The sequence below is a fragment of the Lepidochelys kempii genome, chromosome 2, assembly GCF_965140265.1.
Source record: "Lepidochelys kempii isolate rLepKem1 chromosome 2, rLepKem1.hap2, whole genome shotgun sequence".
NCBI classification, from domain to species: Eukaryota; Metazoa; Chordata; order Testudines; family Cheloniidae; genus Lepidochelys; species Lepidochelys kempii.
Window position 1 is genome coordinate 268,473,113 of NC_133257.1, and position 21,203 is coordinate 268,494,315.

Genomic DNA, 21,203 nt, shown 5'->3' on the forward strand with positions numbered 1-21,203 from the left:
ATACTGAAATTAAAATAGCTTCTTTCTAGATTTTCTGATTGCAAAATTCTGGATAAGTTCATCAAAGCTGACTCGACGAAGCAGGTCCGCTTCCATACACAATCGGGAAAGTGAATCAAGTCTGTCCTTACATATTGTTGTTCTCTGCGGGTTTTTTATTATTTTCAGCTGAGAAAAAGAGCATTCTGTGGAGCACTTAGTAATCATCACTGTTAGAAAAATCCGTTGTGCGATCTCCACATTTGGAAATACACGTCGTATTCCGCTTTTCAGTATTGTGTTATGAAGATCAGTGTGACTGAATTTCATTTTTCCTGTTTCATTAAACGTTGCGCACCTATAACAGTGGAACTGCCGGACTTCTCCACAGAGATTCATGTTCAAGTCAACAGGGTATGAGCCAACGAGCTTTTGGGAACCTTGTGAATACTGTTCATCAGATAAGTCCATATCATTTAGAAAAGAAAATCTACTTGATACTTCTTTGTACACTTCACCTCTCCTCTTCATATGAGCTTCACGTGTATCAATTATAGCGTAGTAAGTAGATACACGAAATTTGTCTCTAGGATTCAATGCTGTTTCTGCCTTGCACTGCTATCATTTGCTTGCTTTTTCCTGATTCGCTTGCAGGACTGGGCTTTTTGTAGTTAGCATCAGGCAAGATATCTTTTGATATGTCTTCAAATCTTTTGAAATCATTCCTCAAAGTGTGTAAGTGGTCTGCTAATGATTGACAGAGGCCTGCACATGTTTTCAAATCCAATTCTTGTTCTTGGAGAGCTTGACTTGTGTGGTAAAAGTGTTGTAAAATGTCATTCCACATGGTCAACATGAATACAAACTCTAGTTCTTGCATCTTGTTTGCAATGTTTGCTGCCTCTCGTCTAGTTTCTCCCTTTTGTGGTTGGTCTTCAGCTCGACTTTCTAATGCATCCACAATCTTTGAGGAGGACTCCAGAATTGCACTTGTTGCCAATGCTTGTGCCTGCCAGCGAGTATTAGAAAGAGATTTCAGCACACGATCATGGCCCACATATGTTTTAAGAACTGCCCATCGGTGTGTTGAGGCAGAGAAAAATGTATAAAGTAACTGGACTGTTGAGAAAAACCTTACAGCCACCGGACAGCAATCAACAGCACCGTGGCCAACAAGACTGAGCGAGTGTGCAGCACGTGGTGTGAAGATGGCATATTTGTTCTGTTCTAAAAGCTTCTTCTGCATTCCTTGATAACGCCCTGACATGTTGGCAGCGTTGACGTAAGATTGACCTCTGCACTTTGAGAAATCTATTTTGCAAACTTGGCATAGATAATGCAGTACTTGATTTGCCATTTCTCCACCAGTGTGGCTTTTCAAATTGAGGAATGTTATAAATCATTCAACTGGTTTTCCATCTGTGGGAAACACATATCTTAGTACAGTACTAAGTTGATCAATATGTGAAAGATCAGGTGTAGAGTCGACAGATAAACTGACGTACCCAGCAGTACTTATTTCATCCACAATAGCTGAACGAACTTTGTCACTCATTAGACCAATGAGTTCATCACATATTGTCTTGGATAAGTATGATGAGTGACCTTTGACAGCATTCCCGTATTCTGAGATATGGCCTGCTAAAAATGGGTCAAACTGAGCCACAAGCTCCAACAATCCCAAGAAATTTCCATTCTGCAAATATCAATTTAAAAAAAAAAATCTCCTTTTTTTTGGTGCCCCCTGCTTTGCTCGTGCCCTAAGCACGTGCTTAGTTTGCCTATTGGGTAATCCAGCCATGGGGAGAGCTAGTAATGGATGACACCAAGAAGGCTGAACTGTTTAATGCCTATTTTGTTTCAGTCATCACTAAAAAGGTAAAGTGTGGCCAGATACTTAACACAATTAATATTAACAAGGAGGGGGAAGGAATGAAAACCAAAATAGCGAAAGAACAGATGAAAGAATATTTAGCTAAATTAGATGTATTCAAGTCAGCAGGGCCTGATGAAATTCACCCTAGGGTATTTCAGGAACTAGCTGAAGCCGTCTTGGAACCATTAGCGATTATCTTTGACAACTCATGGAGGACAGGTGAGGTCCTAGAGAACTGGGTTCAACTGGAGAAGGGCAAACATAGTCTCTCTTGTTAAAAGGGGGAACGAAGAGGACCTGGGGAATTATAAACCAGGCAGCCTAACTTCAATATCTGGAAAGATACTGGAACAAATGGTTAACCAATCAGCTTGTGAGCATCTGGAGGATAACAGGGTTACACAGAATAGCCAGCATGGATCTGTCAAGAACAAATCATGCCAGACCAACCAAATTTCCTTCTGTGACAGTGTTACTGGCCACGCGGCTGCGGGGACGCAGTAGATATGGTAGGTCATGGTTTCAGAAAGAGGCTCTTACCTTCTGCTGGCAGGGCCTGTGTGGTGGTGAGGACTCTGTTAAAGGCCCTGTATCCTGCTGGTTCCTCTCCAAAGAGCTGAGCTGAGGATGACAAAGAGTGGGCAGTGCAGAGCTGAGGCGGTGGCTTTGAGGTGACAGCACCGAGTGGCACGAACACAAGCCCTGGTGGGGAGGTAGCTTGGGCTGAAGCTGCACAGAGCAGCAGCCTACCCAAAGGACTCCCGTCCGGGCCCCCCCACCCAGTCATTAAAGCTGAAACTACCCCAGCTGGGTCGGGTGGTAAAGCCCCTGGAGCTGCCCAGGCAACAGGGACCTGCCAGAGCCCTGGGGCTTCCCCACTGCAGGACGACAAGCTGTGAGTGGGGGAGCTGTGGGAGGGGAAGGGGCCAGGATGCACCAGCCGCTCACAACTCCCAGAGGAGGCCGGAAGCTGGAACTATTGTTAAGATGCCCCGGGGGGTGAAAGTCTGACCTAATATTGTGAATTCATTAATTGCTGGTTTCCCCAAATTTATTCTGTTCTCCCCCACCCCATTCTGCTCCCCAATCATATTCTCTTTGTTTAAACCCCTTGACTTGGTACCTGCAAATGGGGAAATTTTGGCCAGCCAGGGCACTCAGGGTGGGGTCTATAGTTTCCCAGATTGCCAGGTGGGGTCTCGCACTGGTGCTATTTCAGTTTTCAGAAGGAGCCCCTAGAAAATTGAACCTGGCCCCCGGACTTAAGATTCGCCGTAGAACTGCCCTCTTTACCAATGGCTGCCGTCTTCCCCTGTTCTCAGCAGGGCAGAGGTACAGTTCACTCTGGAGCTCACTCCCCTTCCTGCACTGCCCCATGCGGGCAGCCACGCTCCCCAAGTGCCTTGAGGCTGCCTGACCGCTGGCCCTCAATATTCCCTTTCCAAAGCAACTCGTTGAGTGAGATCTACTCCAAAGAGCAGGGAGGTGGGAAACGAGGGGACGGGTGGGAGGTGGAAAGAGTATAGGGGATTGTCGGGGGTGCAGAAGGGAGGGGGATCTCCGGGGATGGATGCAGAGGAAAGTGAAGCACAGAAGGGAGACGGGATTTGGGGAGCGTGCACAGAGGAATGCAGAGAGGTAGAAGAGGCAGGTGGGAATGTGGAGGAAGGGGGCAGAGGGTAACTGGGGTGTACACTCCGGTTGCCTTGCATTGCTCCTGTGTTGCAAAGCAGGTAACCGGGCAGCCTGCGTGCACTGTTCTGCACTGCTCCGGCATGGCACACCAGTGACTGTGGCCATAAAAGTTAAAAATTGAAATAACATTACTTAAAAATGATCTCAGTAACAGAATAACATGGATGTTTCAAACTCCCCTTATCCTTAAAACTCAGTGAAATCCTGGGCGGAGGCTGTGTCTGAAGACAGTTTGTTGGAATTAATAGTTATTTTTGGCTGTTATTCTTCAGGACAGTTCTGCCTTCAGCAGATAAGGATGCAAAATGTTCTACTCGAGGATTCCCCGTGGAACTGCCCTCTTTATCAATGGCTGCCGTCTTCACGCTGCAGCTCACTCCCCTTCCTGCGCTTCCCCCTCAGAGTGGCCACTCACCCCAAATGTCACAGAACGACGAGCCCTTGAGGCTGCTGTTGACAGGTTATTAAGGCAAAAAGAGCTCTGTATGCGTGTGCTATCTACCTGCCTGCTGCTCCAATCAAAGGGTGATATGGCTGGTACAGCGCCTGGAGGCTGCTTCTCTCCGACCCTATGGACAAATACACTGAAACATTTCTCTGTTCCACGACATGATGTTGCTTCAGGGCTGGTCTGCACTACAAAGGTAGGTCGAGTTAAGTTGCCTTCCATCGACCTATATGTGCATGTGTCTATACTCAGTCTGGTCTCTGGGCAACACAAGTGCCTTATTATAGTGACACAGTAAAATCGCCTCCCTGAATGGCGTTGTGCTGCTCTGCAAAAAGAATTTGAAGAGCAGCCAGCCAAAGGCTCAAAAACTAACAGCGAAGTTTTGTTTTCAGTACATCAGAAGCAGGAAGCCTGGCAAACAATCTGTGGGGCCACTGGACAATCAAGGTGTGAAAGAAGCGCTCATGGAAGACAAGGTCTTTGAGGAGAAGCTGAATGAATTCTTTGCATTGGTCTTCACTGCAGAGGATGTGAGGAAAGGTCCTACACTTAAGCCATTCTTTTCAGGTGACAAATCTGAGGAACTGTCCCAGATTGAGGTATTGATAGTGCAGGTTTTAGAACAAATTGATAAATTAAACCATAATAAGTCACCAGGACCAGATGGGATTCACCCGAGAGTTCTGCAGGAACTCAAATGTGAAATTGCAGAACTACTAACTGGGGTATGTAACCGATCACTTAAATCAGGTTCTGTAGCAGATGACTGGAGGGTAGCTAATGTGACACTGTGACATACTGTATCCCATGTTACACCCTGTACGCACATATTCATCACTGTTACAGGAGTACGGTGTGGTTTGTAAAAGGCATGCCTTGCATCGTCTGCGAGTAAACACCCTCAGGTGCCTGTCACGCTACAAAGGCGCATTCAAGCGTCCTGCTGCACCTGCTGAGCCAGGAGCTGAATCTTCCCTTGGCACTGTTGAGGTGGCCGGTGTACGGCTTCATGAGCCAGGGGCGGGGAAGGCTGGATCACTACTGGCATTTCAACATCGCCAGTGGTAACCCGCCATTCGAGAAAGAAAGTCCCTGCTTGCAGCTTTCTGAACAGTCCTGTGTTCTTAGAGATGTGAGTGTCATTCACTTTCCCTGACCAGCCCGCACTGATGTCAGTGAAGTGTCCCTGGTGATCCACCAGTGCTTGCATAACCCTGGAGAAGCAGCCCTTGCTGTTGATGTGCACTTTGGCAAGGTGGACTGAGGTCAAAATGGGGATATACGTGCCATCTGCTGCCCCACCACAGTTCAGGAACTCCATTGCTGCAACTCCTGCTCATTGCCGAGAGTCACTGTCCTGCCTAGCAGGAGATGGTTAATGGCCCTGCACACTGGCATGACAACAGCCCCCACTGTGGATTTTCCAACTCCAAACTGATGTCCCACTGAGCAGTAGCAATTTGGCATTGCAAGCTTCCAGTGTGATCGCTGCTCACTTCTCCGTTGTCAGTGCAGCTTTCACTCTGGTGTCCCTGCCTGGAGGGCTGGGGGGAGCTCAGTGCACGGATCCGGGAGTGTGGTCTTCACCTTGTGCATCCAAAAGTCCTGCAGCCCCTGCTAGTCTTCCCAATCCTGCATTACGACGTGACCCCACCAGTCAGTGCTTGTTTCATGGGCCCAGAAGCAGCACTCGAATGTCTGCAGCTGCTCTGTGAATGCCACTAACAACCTTGAATTGGTTCTCGCCGTGACCCTCGGCAAACTGTCCTCCAGGAAATCACTATGTCCCCAGTTGTTGCTCTTCTTCCTGCAAGTCTGAAAATACTGGTGGATGGTGCACCCTGAGCTTGCAGTGCGCATGACAGTACGCTCCACGCTTCCGTCCGAGACGGCAGGCACTGCAAAGTGCCACACAGATTTGTGGGATTTCTTTTTTAAAAAGCACAAAAATTATGGGATGGAGAAAGTTGCATGCTGGGAAGATGATGCCTAGATCCCAGAGATCTCCGTGCGAGTCATTTCTACCCACAACACATTGCAAACATTTCCCCAAAATCGTTGTGCCGGATGGCACCATGGGGCACATTGGGATACCGTGGTGCATCTCACTTCTTAGTGACAAAAGCACCCCTGCTGAATGCGCACAGCGCTGACGCAAGCAGCCAAGTACGTACGTATAACTCCGACAGACCCCGGTCGTCGTTGGGCGGGATCGAACTGGTGACCTTGGTGCATGAGCCTCTACAGCATGAGCTAAAAGCCAGCTGGCTGCTAGCTCAGGCTGGAGAGCAGACTCATTTTCTCTCTCTCTCTAAGTGGTCTCGGTGCCACGAGCTGGGACAGAACCCAGGAGGTGTGTGGGTTACATACGCGCCCAAGCAATATACAAACTTGGCTGGCTGCACACTGACGTAACTTGCCTCAACCAGAGTTTGGAGTGGAGGCATGGCCTGAGTGTGCAGAGACATCGCGTGCTCAGATACGGACAAAGGGACCTTGCTATAGTGGGGCAGCCTCCCCCGCAGGGCCCTGTGTCTAAGAGGATCATACAGTATAGAAATGGTCACATGATTCCCCTCTTTGATACGATGCCATAAACCTTTGGTTTGGGCCACACAAATCCACACCAAGGCCCTTTCCCATCTCCCTTCCCGTCCTTTACCCTGCCGACCTGCTGGTTTAACACTCTTCTCCACATCTATGCTGCTGGAGCGAATGCAATCTTATCTGTCACTAAACAAAGTTTATAACAATGTTATGTAAATATATCATAAAAGACTCATTTGCATACTCTATCCTGGCATCTATAAAACTATCATTATGACAGTGGTGTGGTGCACCACAGTAATTAAGGTTGAGACAAGCTTATTGTTTAACAATTGATTTTTTCTAAGTGTTCTACAATCCATATGGAAACCCATAAAGCCTTGAAAATGTGTGTGATTCACTGGGGTAGATTTAATGAGCCAGATTTGCGGTCATTTGAGCAAGTTGTTCCTAAGACATAGGCCCCCCTAAAATAACTTGTGTTGAACTGATCCAAAATACTTACCATAGTTGTATGCAGTGTAGATGGAGCCGTGTCGGTCCGAGGAGATTAGAGAGACACCGTGGTGAGGTAATATCTTTTATTGGAAGTTGGTGAAAGAGAGCAGCTTTCAGGCTTCACAGAGCTCTACTTCCTGTCTGGGGAAAGTAACAAGAGTGTCTAAGCTAAATACAAGTAGGGACAGATTGTTAATAGGGCTGTCAAGTGATTAAAAAAATTAATCGTGCTGTTAAACAATAATAGAATACCATGTATTTAAATATTTTTGGATGTTTTCTAAATTTTCAAATATACTGATTTCAATTACAACACAGAATACAAAGTGTTCAGTGCTCACTTCATATTTATTTTTATTACAAATATTTGCACTGTAAAAAACAAAAGAAATGGTATTTTTCAGTTCACCTGATAGAAGTACAGTAGTGCAACCTCTTTATCATGAAAGTTGAACTTACAAATGTAGAATTACGTACAAAATATAACTGCACTAAAAATAAAACAATGTATATCTTTAGAGCCTACAAGTCCACTCAGTCCTACTTCTTGTTCAGCCAATCACTCAGACAAACAAGTTTGTTTATATTTGCAGGAGATGATGTTGCCCACTTCTTGTTTACAATATCACCTGAAAGTGAGAACAGGCATTTGCATGGCAATGTTGTAGCCAGCGTCACAAGATATTTACATGCCAGATGCACTAAAGATTCATATGTTCCTTCATGTAGGGACAAAATTAGAAAAGCCAAGGCACAAATCAAAATCAAACTAGCTAGGGACATAAAAGGAAACAAGAAAACATTCTACAAATACATTAGAAGCAAGAGGAACACCAAGGACAGAGTAGACTCGTTACTCAATGAGGGGGAAAAGACAATAACAAAAAATGTGGAAATGGCAGAGGTGCTTAATAACTTCTTTGTTTTGGTTTTCACCAAGAAGGTTGGTGGTGATTGGACATCTAACATAGTGAATGCCAGTGAAAATGAGGTAGGATTAGAGTCTAAGGGCTTGGCTACACTTACATTTTATAGCGCTCTAACTTGCTGGCTCAGGGGGGTGAAAAATCATCCCCCTGAGCACAGCAAGTCAGAGTGCTTTAAAGTGCTAGTGTGGACAGGCTGGGAACGCTTTGAAGTTTTCAGTGTAGCCATGCCCTAAAATAGGGAAAGAACAAGTCAAAAATTACTTAGACAAGTTAGATGTCTTCAAATCACCACGGCCTGATGAAATGCATCCTAGACTACTCAAGGAGCTGACTGAGGAGATATCTAAGCCATTAGCAATTATCCTTGAAAAGTCATGAAAGATGGGAGACATTCCAGAAGACAGGAAAAGGGCAAGTATAGTGCCCATCTATAAAAAGGGAAATAAGGACAACCCGTGGAATTGCAGACCAGTCAGCTTAACTTCTGTACCCGGAAAGATAATGGAGCAAATAATTAAGAAATCAATTTGCAAACACCTAGAAGATAATAAGGTGATAAGCAACAGTAGCATGGATTTGTCAAGAACAAATCGTGTCAAACCAACCTGATACCTTTCTTTTACAGGGTAACAAGCCTTGTGGATGGAGGGGTGGGAAGCAGTAGATGTGGTATATCTTGACTTTAGTAAGGCTTTTGATACTGTCTCTCATGACCTTCTCATAAACAAACTAGGGAAATACAACCTAGATGGAGCTACTATAAGGTGGGTGCAAAACTGGTTGGAAAATCGTTCCCAGGGAGTAGTTATCAGTGGTTCACAGTCATGTTGGAAGGGCATAATGAATGGGATCCCGGAGGGATTGGTTCTGGGTCCGGTTCCGTTCAATATCTTCATCAATGATTTAGATAATGGCATAGAGAGTACACTTATAAAGTTTGTGGACAATACCAAGCTGGGAGGGGCTGCAAGTGCTTTGAAGGATAGGATTAAAATTCAAAATGATCTGGACAAACTGGAGAAATGCTCTGAAGTAAATAGGATGAAATTCAATAAGAACAAATGCAAAGTACTCTACTTAGGAAGGAACAATCAGTTGCACACATACAAAATGGGAAATGACTGCCTAGGAAGCAGTACTGTGGAAAGGGATCTAGGGGTCATAGTGGATCACAAGTTAAATATGAGTCAACAGTGTAACACTGTTGCAAAAAAAGGGAACATAATTCTGGGATGCATTAGCATGAGTATTGTAAGCAAGACACGAGAAGTAATTCTTTCGCTCTACTCTGCACTGATTAGGCCTCACCTGGAGTACTGTGTCCAGTTCTGGGCACCACATTTCAGTAAAGATGTGGACAGTTGGGAGAAAGTCCAGAGAAGAGCAACAAAAATGATTAAAGGTCTAGAAAACATGACCTATGAGGGAAGACTGAAAAAATTGGGTTTGTTTAGTCTGGAGAAGAGAAGACTGAGGGGGGGACATGATAACAGTTTTCAAGTACATAAAAGGTTGTTACAAGGAGGAGGGAGAAAAATAGTTCTTCTTAACCTCTGAGGACAGGACAAGAAGCAATGGGCTTAAATTGCAGCCAGGGCGGTTTAGGTTTGACATTAGGAAAAACTTCCTAACTGTCAGAGTGGTTAAGCACGGGAATAAATTGCCCAGGGAGGTTGTGGAATTTCCATCACTGAAGATTTTTAAGAGCAGGTTGGACAAACACCTGTCAGGGATGGTCTAGACAATACTTAGTCCTGCCTTAAGTGCAGGGGACTGGACTAGATGATCTCTCAAGGTCCCTTCCAGTTCTATGATTTTATGATTCATTCTTCAGCCACCATTCCAGTGTCCATGCTGATGACGGGTTCTGCTTGATAATGATCCAAAGCAGTGCAAACCGACGCATGTTCATTTTCATTATCTGAGTCAGATGCCACCAACAGAAGTTTGATTTGCTTTTTGGGTTGTTCGGGTTCTGTAGTTTCCGCATTGGAGTGTTACCCTTTTAAGACTTCTGGAAGCATGCTCCACATCTTGTCCCACTCAGATTTTGGAAGGCACTTCATATTCTTAAACCTTGGGTCAACTGCTGTAGCTATCTTTAGAAATTTCACATTGGTACCTTCTTTATGTTTTGTCAAATCTGCAATGAAAGTGTTGTTAAAATGAACAACATATACTGGGTCATCATCTGAGACTGCTATAACATGAAATATATTGCAGAATGCAAGTCAAACAGAGCTGGAGACATACAACTCTCCCCACAAGGAGTTCAGTCATAAATTTAATTAACACATTATTCTCTTAACAAGCATCATCAACATGGAAGCATGTTCTCTGGAATGGTGGCCGAAGCATGAAGGGGCATATGAATGTTTAGCATATCTGGCACACAAATACCTGGCAATGCTGGCTACAAAAGTGCCATGCGAACACCTGTTCTCACTTTCAGGTGACATTGTAAATAAAAAGAAAAGGAGTACTTGTGGCACCTTAGAGACTAACCAATTTATTTGAGCATAAGCTTTCGTGAGCTACAGCTCACTTCATTGGATGCATGAAGTGAGCTGTAGCTCACGAAAGCTTATGCTCAAATAAATTGGTTAGTCTCTAAGGTGCCACAAGTACTCCTTTTCTTTTTGCGAATACAGACTAACACGGCTGTTACTCTGAAACCTGTCATTGTAAATAAAAAGCGGGCGCCATTATGACCTGTAAATGTAAACAAACTTGTTTGTCTGAGCAATTGGCTGAATAAGAAGTAGGACTGAGTGGACTTGTGGGCTCTAAAGTTTTACATTGTTTTTTTTTTGAGTGCAGTTATGTAACAAAAAAAATCTACATTTGTAAGTTGCACTTTCACAATAAAAAGATTGCACTATAGTACTTGTATGAGGTGAATTGAAAAAAACTATTTCTTTTATCATTTTTACAGTGTAAATATTTGTAATAGAATATAATAATATAAAGTGAGCACTGTACACTTTGTATTGTTTGTTGTAATTGAAATCAATATATTTGAAAATGTAGAAAAACATCCACAAATATTTAATAAATTTCAATTGGTAGTCTATCATTTAACAGTGCGATTAAAACTGTGATTAACTGCAATTAATTTTTAAAATTGTGATTAATATTTTGAGTTAATCGTGTGAGTTAACTGCGATTAATCGACAGCCCTAATTGTTAAGCATAAAAGGTTCACACATGCAGTAGGAGACCACTTAAAATGAAGTGGGCAATTGAGAGTTAGATGGTTGCTCAGGTTTTCTGAGGTCCTCCTGCAGAGATATTCAGCATATTTAGAGCTGTTTGTAGTGCCTAGGGGGTTATAGATGGTGTGTCCATGGAGATGATGTTTTGTGTCTTCCATCTGCTCAGGAAGTAGATGTCGCTGTTCGGCCTGGCTGTGTGAATTAGTTCACCATTAAGCGGCATATCCCTGTGGGGCCATATTGCCTTATAGGAGTTGTCATTTCGGTGTTTCATGCACCCATGGCCAGGCTTCCTGGGCAGACAGTCGGACTACATCTCCCATGATGTAATCTGGCCAGGGAGACCAATCCATTGGGGAGAATGGGGGCATGGGGTATCCAGACTACAACTCCCATGCAGTTCCAGGGGCAAATGTGATTTAATGTGGAACTGATTCAGAATGACACATTTTTGGATCAGTTCAACAAACCAAAATATTTCAGCTTGGGGATATTGCTATAGAATCATACACATGTAGAGCTGGAAGGGGCCTCGAGAGGTCATCTAGCCCACCCCTGTGCTGAGGCAGGGCCAAGAAAACCTAGACCATCCCCAACAGGTGTTTATCCGAGCTGTTCTTAAAAGCCTCCAGTGATCAGAATTTCACAACCTCCCTTGTAAGCCTGTTCCAGAGTTTAACTACCCTTATAGTTAGAAAGTTTTTCCTAATATCCAACCTAAATCTCTGTTGCTGGAGATTAAGCCCTTTGCTTCTTCTCCTACCTTTAGTGTAGAAAGAGAAAAATTGATCACCATGCTCTTTGTAACAACCCTTAACATAGCTGATGATTGTTATCTTTCATTGCTGAACTTTTCATTCAGTGAAAAGTTTTGATATTTCAACTCTTTATCCTGATTTAGGCTGAAAGTAAAAAGTGGAGTCGCGTGTGCAATATTGAGGAAGTTCAACACCCCACATGTGTACCCCAAAGCCATTCAGCAGCCCCCCTCCCAATTCCTACCCTGGCACCCTTTCCTGGGCAGTGCTTTGTCTGGGGTATGGTGTGGTGCTGGGCTGACCTGGGAAGGACTGGCTGCCAAACTGAAAATGACACCAGAGAGACACCAGTGTCCCAGCACTGATGAATCAGTTCTCCACTGGGAGAGACTCACTGAGTTCCTGCCCAGCATCAGAAGGCATGATGGATCTGATCTTTACTGGGCACAAAGAACAGGTATGGCTGATGCATCCCCCAGGCACAGAGCCCTGAGATGGGAGTGGGGAGCTGAGAACAGGCATACTCGATGCATGGCACAGGCACTCCGGCACTGATACGGGGGAGGGGATGGGAACATCCATGGATAGGAATGGAGCAGCTCACACCTCTGTGAGCCTCCTGAGGCAAAGATTGTAACTTGCTAGAATGCAGTTTTAGCCACTAGAGAGTGTGTTTGGTTTGTTTTCTTTGTAATCTTTCCTCTCCCTTTCTCTCTCACTTGAAATTGCTCACGGGTCTGTTCTTTGTTCATACAGGTGCCCTTGTTTCATTGCAAACATTACAGGGTTAACCCCCCAGCCCCAACTCAGCCAGCCGGCGTTGGGGAGCAGCTCTCTCTGGAGGCAGACAGCCTGAGAACTGCTGGGAGGTCCAGGCAGGGGGTTTGGACTCTGCGGGAGAGACCATGCTGGGGAGACTCAGGGCTGGAAGGGCGGCCGGTGTCGCCCTGACAGGAGTAACCAGGCTGGCAGACGCCAGGGTGAGGGCACTGTGCTGTGAACAGGTTGTTGGTGCCAGGTTGCTGAGCCAAAGCTGCACAGTGCAGACGCACTCAGGGTTACAGGGTGGGGTGACAACCCCTCACTGGGCTGGGTGAACCCCAGAGCATCACCTGTCACTGCAGGGGCTTAAGAACAGGTTGGACAAACCCTGGTCAGGCCTGGTTTGCATTACCTTGGCCCTGCCTCAGCGTAGGGGCAGGACTGATGACCCCTCGAGGGCCCTTCCAGCCCCATGTTTCTGTGATGCTGTGAAAGAGTCTCCCCTTAAGAAGGACGTGCCAGGGTGAACTCTGCCGGCCTGCACTGTAGCTGTGAATTTCCTAGAGGCCGGCAAGAGGCCGTGTAGATCTTCTATCACATTGAGGAAAGAGGCAAACTTCATTTAAATTTGGGTTCGTACCCCAAGGGGGGTAAACGCCTAGGTGCTGGAGTAAATCCCAGATCTGTTCTCAGTGTCTGTACTTCTGCAGCTGGATGCAGCCCTGCCTGTGTCCTTGGCTGGAGGAGGCTGGAGGGCCTGGCTCAGCAAGACCAGGTAATAGGGGGGCCCAGGCTGGCAGAGAAGGGAGGCTCAGGGTGTCTAAGCAGCTCAAATGACATGCCAGGAGTCTCGACCCATCACACAGATAGCTACCACCCAGGGCAAGCCAGTCTTTCAAGTGCGAACTTCAGACTAGAAAGACTGCCTTGCCCTGGGTGGTAGCTATCTGTGTGACGGTGGAGGGTGGTAACCTAAGCAAGAGATCACTTAGTGTGTGTGTGTGTGGGGGGGTGCTTTGATCACCTAATTATGGTGATCAGAGAGTCACCTGGCAAATGGGGCTGGAGGTTATGAAAAAAAGTCTCTCTCACTGGCCATTTGAAAGAGAGAAGAGACTTGAGAGACTCCCTGCTCCAGAGAGGAAGCCATGTGCAGGAGGAGAGGAAGGATCCTGGACTCCTTAGAGGACTCTGGTCTAAGCTCAAAATTGCTCCAGAGTGGTGAGGAAGCTGAGGCAGGGAAGTGTGTATAGACGTGTTTATTACTTTGTCTAGATCTGTGTAGTTCTTGTGCTAGATACAGTAAAGAGTGAGAGTGTTTTGGGAACCCTCACAAAGCCTGCGTCTCTTTGCTTTCAACTATCATCTGTCTTTGGAGAGGTGACTTGTGAACACTGAGCATCCACCAGGCTGGAGCTCTGGGAAAGGGTGCGCTGAAGTTACTGGGAAGATGGGGGTGGGGTGCCTGGACAGCTGGGCCATGTGGCCCCATTTCTGTGAAGAGGTAACAGACAATGTGCCAGAGAGGCAAAGAAGGAGAGAGCTGCAGCCTACCCAGACCATGGGATGCTTAAGAGCACATGGACCCAGTGTGTCAGGACACAAACTGCAGCCCCCTGAGTCTCCAGGAGAGGAAGTTTTTCCAAAGCTTTGTGTCACACTGCTCTGGGGAACTGGTCCTGTCCAAAGAGGAGCTGCCTGAGAGGGTTCATTCAGCCAGAGTAAAACATCATCAGTTTCTATTTATAGATTATCATTTTCTAATACAAAAAGTATTGCACTGTATAATGGGTGGGGAGAGCGAGAGAGAGCTGCCCAAGAGTGAGAGCTACAAAAGCCAGTGTGCTAGGCGGGGAGCCCCCTGAGCTAACCAATGGGAGATGCTGATGTAGCCTTTTATTTTATTTAAATTGAATTTAGTAATGGGGTATTACATCACCCTGGGTCCGGCTCTGGTTGCCACAGTGTCAAGCTGAACAGAGGGACAGTCACCTCTGCTACCTGCTTCAGATTTAGAGCCTCTCGGAGCACAGGAAGACCATGGAGAGTGACACACACACACACAAGCACCATGTTTAGTCTGTATCACACATTTTCTTAGAGTCACAAGCAAGGTTACAATTATTCAAGCATATATAAATCCCAAGTGTACCCATGTCCAAGTTATAAATACAGTCATAGTCACATCCTTAAAGCTAGTCTTAGCATCTGATGGATTCCTCACCCATTGAACATCAATAGAAGAATGGTTGCTGCTGGAGTTTTCCCATAAGGTAACCCATTTTACCCAATTGGGAGCCCTCTTCTATATTGTAATTTGGACTACAGTTAACACTCAACACATGTGCATAAACATGTCAACCCTCTTTTTCCTTCTTTGTATTTCTGCACCCCATGAATATTGGGGTGCTTTGTTTTTCATAGGTTGTTTGTAGTTCTTATTTTCATTAGCATCTACACATAACACGTACCCTACGGTCAGGACCTGTGTTTGAAAAGATGTTACAACAAGGTATCTCATGATCTCAAACAGTACGTTGCGATCAATTTTTCACAACATCACCTGTAGGCACATCTCTCCAGTAGTCTTGTGGCCTAGGGTCTGTGACACTACACCCCATATTTGTCATAGTAATATGATTATGACATAATTATGATGCAGTCTGTATAAGATGGGACATGTAGGGTGTCACTGGAAAAGTTATGATTTGCTGAATATAATTATACTATTTGTATGCATGTATCATTTTTGAATCTGAAGACATGAATATTGACTATGTATCTGTATTTCACATGTAGCCACAGCTGGGTGACACCCACTAGGCAAGATGCTTCCAGTCTAAATAGCTGGTGGTGAAGGGCTCATGCAGGGTAATGGCCCATTAGGAAAAACAGTAGGACTTAGGAGAAGCTTAGCCCCCACCCAGTGAGCCTTCCTGAGGACGCTCAGACAGCCTGTGGGTAATGGCTGCTATGACTCAGTAAGGTCTGCAAGGGCATGTGACCAGGCCACATGACACGAAACTCCATCTTGAATGCCTGTAGTTTTCCAGAGACTGGGCTGGGAACTGTTTAGAGAACAAAGGGTTCCCACTATAGGCTAAGGCTCTATAAAGCAGGGAGTAACATCATCTGTTGTTCTTCACTCCTCCACAACTAAACACTTGCGAGAAGCTCCAGAGAAAAAGGACTTGGAAAGGGGGGAGGGATCCCAAGCTGCAAAACAAATGCAACTTGTGCCTTGAGAAGCTGCAAGCCTGCCTGTATCATCAGCCAGGGTGAGGAATTGCTCATTCAAATCCCATCCTTCTAGTATGTTAGGCTTAGTTTGCATGTTTGTTTATTTGCTAGGTAATCTGCTTTGATCCGTTTGCTATCACTTATAATCACTTAAAATCTATCTTTTTGTAGTTAATAAACTTGTTTTACGCTTTATCTAAACCAGCAAATCTGGAGTGAAGTGCTTGGAAATCTTGGCTCAAGGCTGTGGCATTTCCTCTCCACATTGAGGTAGGGGCGAACTTTATGAGCTTACTTTGTTCAGATCTCTGTGCAGTGCAAGACAGTACAGTTTGGGGTTTATACCCCAAAGGGGGTGCGCATGCCTGTGGAGCTGGGAGATTGGCAGGTGTCTGCTGGTTGCACTCAGATACCCCAGTTTGGGTGAGTGGTGCCACCGGCTGTTATATTGGGTGATAACAAGGCCTGTGTATGGCTGGCTGTGTTCCCCACCCTGTTGTGTGTCTTAGAGGGGCGCAGTCCTCACAGCTCCCAGACTGCATCCCAGGGGTGATAACCCATCACAGGGTCACTCTTTGATCATGTGCTTACGTGAAGCATCTCTTAAGCCTATGGCCTAGTACGGCTAAGCTGATATCTTACAAGCCTCAGCCTGTAGGTCTTGCGTTTCAGCCTTGCTTTACTTATATACCTAATGCATATTTATTACGTCTAAATAGTTATCAGTCTTATACCTCTGTGATCCGACAACTGAACTCTATTTCGAATACAGTGATTGTATATGACATAACATATGAGTTAATCATAGCACACAATAAATGAATGATAAAATGAACTAATTGGCTACACTGATAAGAGCCCTGCCCTTCTCACAGAGATAGGCAGCTAAGTCCAGGCTGCATGGAGACCTCTATCTCGGCCAGCAATTCAAACCTGGGAACTCCTCTCCTAGAGTAAGGTGGCTTGGTGCCTAAGCCACGTTTTGTGAGAATGAGTTAGGTATGTGCTACATTCTGCACAAAACTGCCAGGGGAGGGAGCAGGGGTAATGGGGAAGACTTCCTTATATCATTTAGCCCAGTGGTTAGGGGACCCACTCAGGATGTGGGAGACTCCAAGCTCCACAAAAGCAAGTTGTCAATGTGGAATCTTTATTGAAGAGAGGTGTTTCTAGTGAGGTCCCAAAGGGGATTGGTTTTAGGCCTGACACCATTTAATATTTTTAGCAATGATCTGGAAGCAAATATAAAATCACTGCTGATAAAATCTGCCCATGACAAACATTGGCAAAGGGGTACATAATGCTGAGGACAGGGAAGATGTACAGAGAGATCTGAATTTCTTGGAGAGCTGGGCCCAATCAAACAAAATGTGTTTTCGTACAGCCAAAAGCAAAGCTATGTTACTAGGCACAGATAATGCAGTGTCTACCGACAGAAAGGGGGACTGTATCCTGGAAGGTTGTGACCCTGAAATGGATTTGGGTGTTGTAACAGCCCTGGTCAAGCTGCCCCTGCTGGACGCTCACCAGGTTCTTCATTTGGATCCTGCACACTGGACCCCTGGGTTTTTAAGCTTCCTGAGTCTGAACAGGGTCCAAGCACTGATTCTAGCTGTGGGTTTTTGTCTAATGCCCTCTTCTGAGAGCTGAGACTCGGCAATCCAACGACATAGGCCCTTAGACTAGGACTGTACTGGCTCCTCCAGACTCCCAGGAGTGTAAGCACACTCTTTTCCAGAGCTCCAGCCTCCTAGGTACCCTGGTTTACAGGTACCCCTCAAGGGAGACGTGATAATTGAAGCAAACGACACAGGCTATGTCTACACTACAGAGCCTCTTCTGGCATAGCCCTCTAGTGTAGACACAGCTTACACCAGGAGAGGGAGCTTTTCTGTCAGTGTGGGAGCATCACCTCTCCGATCAACATTAGCTAGGTTGACAGAAGTGCTCTTCTGTCAACATCACTGCGTCGGCATGGGGGGTTTTGTCAGCATGGCTATATTAGTCAGGGGTGTGAGTTTTTTCACCCCTCCCCCCATCGACAGAGCTATGCTGACATAACTTTTAAGTGTAGACCAAGCCATGGGCTTTGCAAAAGGAATTTCAAAAATGCCTTATTACAGTGAGACACTTAAGGAGACTGATCTGTTTAGTTTACCAAAAAGAAAACTGGGAGATGTTTGCAGCATATAAGGACCTTCACAGGGAAAATACGGGGTGCTAAAGGCTCTTTAATCTAACAGAGAAAGGCAGAAAAGGAATCAATGGGTGGAAGTTAAAGTGAGACCAATTCACATTACAATTAAGGCACAAATGTTCAACAGGGAGGGTGATTAACCATGGGAACAGGCTGCCTAGGGAAGTGGTGGAGTCTCCATCTCTTGACATCTCCAAGTCCAGACTGGCGCCTTTCTGGAAGATGTTTTAGTCAAATGCGAATTATTGGGCTCAGTACAAGAGTAACTGGGCGGGGGATTCTCCTGCCTATCTTATACAGAAATCAGAGTAGATGATCTAATGCAGCATTTCTCAGACTGGGGGTGGGGGTTGCAAGGCTATCGTGGGGGAGGCTGTGAGAGCGGTGGCTGCTGGCCGGGCACCTTGCTCGGAAGGTTGTCCCAGACCAGGCCACCCTTCCTTCGGTGCTGCTGCTGGAGGCAGGGCTGCCTTCGGAGCTGGGTGGCCGGAGAGCGGCGCCGGCCGGTTGCCGGGGGAGGAGTCATCACAGCCTGAAATATTTTCAAAGGGCGGCCCAGTTTAAAAAAAAAAAAAAGTTTGAGAACCCCTGATCTAATGGGCACTTCTGGCTTTAAAATCGATGACATAAAGATCCATTTTCCAAAGATTTATACAGCTGGACTGTAAAAATAGCAGAAGTCCCCATTCCTGAAGAAAAGCTGAAAAGTGTGTTTGTTTTACAGGCTTTCATGTTTCAGGTGTGAGGGGATTCACTGTAGGCTATTTTCCATCAGGCCACCAGTTTGCTATCGCATCGCACCCTTCTTTAAGGTGCCCGTTTCCTTTCCTAATTCCCGTCTCTTGTGTTTCATGCTCCCTGTGCTTTTCCATCTCTGCGGGCAGCAAGTCCTCTTTATTGGCAATCTTGGTTATCATCACAGCCTGATCTGTCTCCTCCTTCAGCGATTTTACGCGTTCCTGGTACCCAGGCTTCACTTCCTGCTCTTCTGACATGATCAGCAGGGCAGTGTAGTCCGGAGTGGGCAGCAGGTTGGGTTTAAGGCAATTTCTCGCAGGCGTTGGAGGCTGAGAGTTGGTCTCTCAATAAGCTCTAGCATTGTCACTTCTACTTCAGCGTGTTCCTCTCACAGCCCCTCGAGACCCTTCTCTCTCGTCCTCCCCTCACCAGAGGGCCTTTTTGTACTTTCCCTGCAGCTCTGCATCGGCTCTTTTCTGACTTCACATCTGAATTTGTACTTCTGGTTGAAGCGAGTGTTCCACACACACATTTACCAGGGCAAACCCTGCAATTTCCAGAACCGCTCACAGCCGAACAATGGTACTTGTTGTTATCATCAGCATATGCACCAGTCCTCTGACATGTGAAGTGACACTTCCGGCCATTTGTTAGAAACAGACCTGTGCCACTGACATCTTCTTTCACTGCCTCTGTTCGTTCTTTGGAGAGACCAGAAGAAGAGCTCTGTGTAAGCTCGAAAGCTCGTCTCTCACCAACAGAAGTTGGTCCAGTAAAAGACATCACCTCCCCCACCTTGTCTCTCTATATCCTGGGACCAACACGGCTGCAGCAACACTCAGAACTATTCAGTTTAACAGAGAAGATGAAGGGGTGACTTAACGAAAGTCTGTAAGTACCTACATGGGGAACAAATGTTTGACAACAGGCTTTTCAATCAAGCAGAGAAAGGTCTAACATTCAATGGCTGGAATTTGAAGCGAGACAAATTCAGACTGGAAGTAAGGTGTAAATGTTTCATGGTGAGGATAATTAACCACTGGAGCAATTTACCAAGGGTTGTGGTGGATTCTCCATCACTGACAATTTTTAAATCAAGGTTGGATGTTTTTCTAAAGGATCTGCTCTAGGGATTATTTTGGGGCAAACATTAAAAACATTAATCACTGTTCACATCTGCACAGGAAGGACTGACACATCTAGGTGCCCTGGCTTGCCAGGCCCTTCCTGGTTTGAAGTGCCTAAGGACACTAGGTTTTTCTCCATGGTTTCCAGAGAAGCTCTGGACATCTGTTCACCTTCTCAGCTGCCAGGTCTAGCATTGCCACCTTACAAACACTGCAGCACCTTCTTCATGCCACCAGAAGGCAGCAGCAACTCATCCCCTCATGTGGGGTCTGGGAGGGAGTTTGGCTGCAGGAGGGGGTTCTGATCTGGGGCAGGGGGTTGGGGTGCGGGAGGGAGTGCAAGGTGCAGGCTCTGACTGGGGGCGCTTACCACAGGCAGCTCCCGGCCGGCGGTGCAGCAGGGCTCAGGCAGGCTGCCTGCATGCCATGGCCCCACACGACTCCCGGAAGTGGCCGGCTGCTGGCACGTCTGTGTGCGTCCCTGGGGGAAGGGGGACAGTGTGTCTCCATGCATTGCCAGTTCCGGCAAGCACCGCCCCCTTCCCCCTTCCCAGCCAATGGGAGCTGTGGGGATGGTGTTGGGGGTGGGGGTGGGGGCAGAACGTGGAGCCGCCTACCCCCCGCCAGGGGGCGCAGACTGAGAAGTGCCAGCAGCCGGCCGCTTCCAGGTGCGGCTTGTGGCCGCGGCATGCAGGCAGCCTGCCCTTTATTTTTGTGGGCCAAACCCTTAGCCTGAGGGCCTGGGCTGCAGCCCCTAAAGCCCCTGCGTTAATCCGGCCCTGGAAGAGACCTAGACTGGAGTAGGGCAAAAGAGTTGTACGGGAGTGGGTGGGAGGAGAAACGTAGACTGGGGACGCAAATACAGCAGAAGTGATTTTGCAGGGGCAGCTGGAAGGGAAGAACTAGAAGCAGGAGAGAACTTTGAGGCCCCTAAAAAATCTTTTTGGGCTACGCCTAAGTTGGAGGGAGCAGATCTGAGGAACTGAAAACAAGTGAGAAAAAGGAGAAAGAGAAAACAAAAGAACATGTTGCAAAATTCAGGAGGACATGGGATACAGAGAGAAAGGAAGCCAGCAAAAAATAAGGAAAGATTTGGAGTGTCAGGGAAGGTAAATCCTAAAAAGAAGGTGAACGAGAGCAGGTGTGTAGTTTAAAAAAAAAAGTGGTACCTATTGGGAGAAACCAGCAGGG

At 46.3% G+C, this 21,203-nt stretch overlaps 2 long non-coding RNA genes across 6 annotated transcripts in view; both read left to right on the forward strand.

The window, feature by feature from the left end:
* Window positions 1-3,396: 3,396 nt before the first annotated feature.
* Window positions 3,397-21,203, forward strand: part of LOC140905809 (uncharacterized) — a 35,354-nt gene continuing 17,547 nt past the window's right edge. For 3 of the 5 annotated variants that reach the window (XR_012156943.1, XR_012156946.1, XR_012156945.1), the window contains exons 1-3: window positions 3,397-4,194; window positions 4,394-6,167; window positions 12,092-19,776. This is a non-coding gene — a long non-coding RNA (uncharacterized lncRNA). Of the gene's footprint in view, window positions 4,195-4,393; window positions 6,172-12,091; window positions 19,777-21,203 lie in introns of all 5 variants that reach the window. The other 2 variants (XR_012156944.1, XR_012156947.1) reach the window with 2 other exon arrangements.
* On the forward strand, window positions 20,313-21,081 carry LOC140905817 (uncharacterized). Its single transcript, XR_012156954.1, has 2 exons — window positions 20,313-20,406; window positions 20,707-21,081. It is a non-coding gene; the product is annotated as an uncharacterized lncRNA (long non-coding RNA).